The sequence below is a fragment of the Sapajus apella genome, unplaced genomic scaffold (genome assembly GCF_009761245.1).
Source record: "Sapajus apella isolate SASKATOON/1434 unplaced genomic scaffold, GSC_monkey_1.0 scaffold5, whole genome shotgun sequence".
NCBI classification, from domain to species: domain Eukaryota; kingdom Metazoa; phylum Chordata; class Mammalia; order Primates; family Cebidae; genus Sapajus; species Sapajus apella.
In genome coordinates this window covers 17,871,221-17,873,781 of record NW_022436945.1, presented here as the reverse complement: position 1 = coordinate 17,873,781, position 2,561 = coordinate 17,871,221, and the positions used below count along the sequence as shown (strand labels likewise).

At 33.1% G+C, this 2,561-nt stretch overlaps 1 long non-coding RNA gene across 1 annotated transcript; it reads right to left on the bottom strand.

Moving 5' to 3' along the window:
• Nucleotides 1–608: 608 nt before the first annotated feature.
• Nucleotides 609–2,302, bottom strand: LOC116545889. The gene is made up of 3 exons (XR_004266501.1): nt 2,109–2,302; nt 1,245–1,247; nt 609–705 (listed from the first exon to the last, which is right to left on the bottom strand). It is a non-coding gene; the product is annotated as an uncharacterized LOC116545889 (long non-coding RNA).
• Nucleotides 2,303–2,561: the final 259 nt, after the last annotated feature.

The following is a 2,561-nucleotide window of genomic DNA, read 5'->3' as shown; positions in this document are numbered from 1 at the left end:
TCTAGAAGGTTTTTTTTCAATTTTATCTTCTAGAACTTTTATGGTTTCAAGTCTTGGGTCTAAGTCTTTGATCCATCTTGAGTTGATTTTTGTATAAGATGAGAGATGAAGATCCAGATTTATTCTTCTACATGTGGCTTACCGATTATCCCAGCATCATTTGTTGAACAAGGTGTCCTTTCCCCACTTTATGTTTTTGTTTGCGTTGTCAAAGATCAGTTGGATGTAAGCATTTGGCTTTATTTCTGGGTTCTCTATTCTGTTCCATTGGTCTACATGTCTACTTTTATACCAGAACCATGCTGTTTTGGTGACTGTGACTTTATAGCATAGTTTAAAGTCAGGTAATGTAATGCCTCCAGATTTGTTCTTTTTGTTTAATCTTGCTTTGGCTATGTGTCTTTTTCTGGTTCTATATGAATTTTAGAATTCTTGATTTCTCCTTTCTAGTTTTGTAAAGAATGATTGTGATATTTTCATAGAAATTGCATTGATTGATAGGTTCCTTTTGGTGGTGTGGGCATTTTCACAATTTTGATTCCACTCATCCATGGGCACGGAATGTGTTTACACTCGGCAGTGTTCCCTACTTTTCCTTTTAGAGGTCTTTCACCTCCTTGGTTAAGTACATTGCTAAGTGTTTTGTTTTTGTTTTTTGTTTTGCAGCTATTGTGAAAGTGGTTGAGCTCTTGATTTCATTCTCACCTTGCCCACCATTGGCATATAGCAGAGCTACTAATTTTTGTACATTAATTTAGTATCCTAAATTCATTTACCAGTTATAGGAGATTTTTGGATGAGTCTTTAGCATTTTGTAGGTATACAATCATGTCATCAGTGAACAATGACAGTTTGATTCCCTCATTATCAATTTGGGTGCCCTTTATTTCTTTCTCTTGCCTGATTGCTCTGGCTAGGACTTTCAGTATTATGTTGAAAAGAAGTGGTGAAAGTGGGCATCCTTGTCTTATTCCAGTTAAAAGGGGAAATGCTTTCAACTCTTCCCGTTCAGTTTAGTGTTGACTGTGGGTTTGCCATAGACAGCTTTTATTACCTTAAGAAATGTCCCTTCTATGCTGATTTTGCTCAAGTTTTACTCATAAAGCAATGCTGAATGCTGTCAAATTCTTTTTCTGAATCTATTGAAATTATCATGTGATTTTTGTTTCTAATTCTGTTTATGTGGTGTATTACATTTATTAGCTTACATACATTAATCTATCACTGCATTTCTTGTATAAAACCCACTTGATCATGGTAGATTATCTTTTTGATATGCTGTTAGATTCAGTTCATTATTATTTTGTTGAGGATTTTTGCATCTATGTTTACCAGGCCTATTAGTCTGTAGCTTTCTTTTTTGGTTATGTTCTTTCCTGGTTTGGGTATTAGGGTGACACTGGCTTCATGGAATGATTTAAGGAGGATTTCTTCTTTTTATATCTTTTGGAATAGTGCCAATAGGATTGTTACCAATTCTTTGAATATCTGTTAGAATTCAGCTGTGAATCTGTCTGGTTATAGACATTTTTTTTTGTTATTGGTAACTTTTTAACTACTATTTTAATGTCACTGAATTTTTATTTCTTTCCAGCTTAATCTAGGAGGATTATATATTTCCAAGAATTTATCTATCTCCTCTAGAATTTCCTAGTTTATGCGTATAAAGGTGTTCACAGTAGCCTTGACTAATCTTTTGTATTTCTGTGTTAATGGTTATAATATCTCTTGTTTCTTTTGTAATTGAGCTTATTTTTATTTTCCCTCTTCTTAATCTCACTAATGGTATATCAATTTTATTTATTTTTTAAAGAATCAGTTTTTTGTTTCATTTATCTTTTTTATTATTTAATTTAATACTGCTCTGATTTTTTTTTTTTTTCCTGCTGCTGGATTTGGGTTTGCTTTGCTCTTATTTCTCTAGTTCCTTGAGGTGTGACCTTAGCTTGTCTCTTTGTGCTCTTACAAACTTTATTATGTAGGCATTAACAGCTATGAACTTTCCTTATAGCACTGCTTTTGCTGCTTCTCACAGGTTTGATAGGCTGTGTGACTATTATCATGCAGTCAAGGAATTTTTTAATTTCCATATTAATTTTATAGTTGACCTGATCATTTAGGAGCAGGTTATTTAATTTCCCTGTATTTGCGTGGTTTTGAGTGTTCCTTTTGGAGTTGATTTCCAATTTTATTCCACTGTGGTCTGAGAATACTTGCTTTAATTTCAATTTTCTTAAATTTATTGAGAACTGTTTTGTGGTCTATCATATGGTTTATCTTGGAGAAAGTTCTATGGGCTGATGAATAGCATGCAAATTTTGCAGTTGTTGGGTGGAATGTTCTGTAAGTATCTAAGTTCTAAGTCTAGGATACAGTTTAAGTTCATTGTTTCTTTGTTGGCTTTCTGTCTTAATGACCTATCTAGTGCTGTTTGTGGAGTAATTGAAACCCCCCATTATTATTGTTTCTGTCAATATCATTTCTTAGGTCTAGTAGCAATTTTTAAAAAAATAAATTTGGGAGATCCAGTATTAGGTACATGTGTACTAAGGAATGTGATA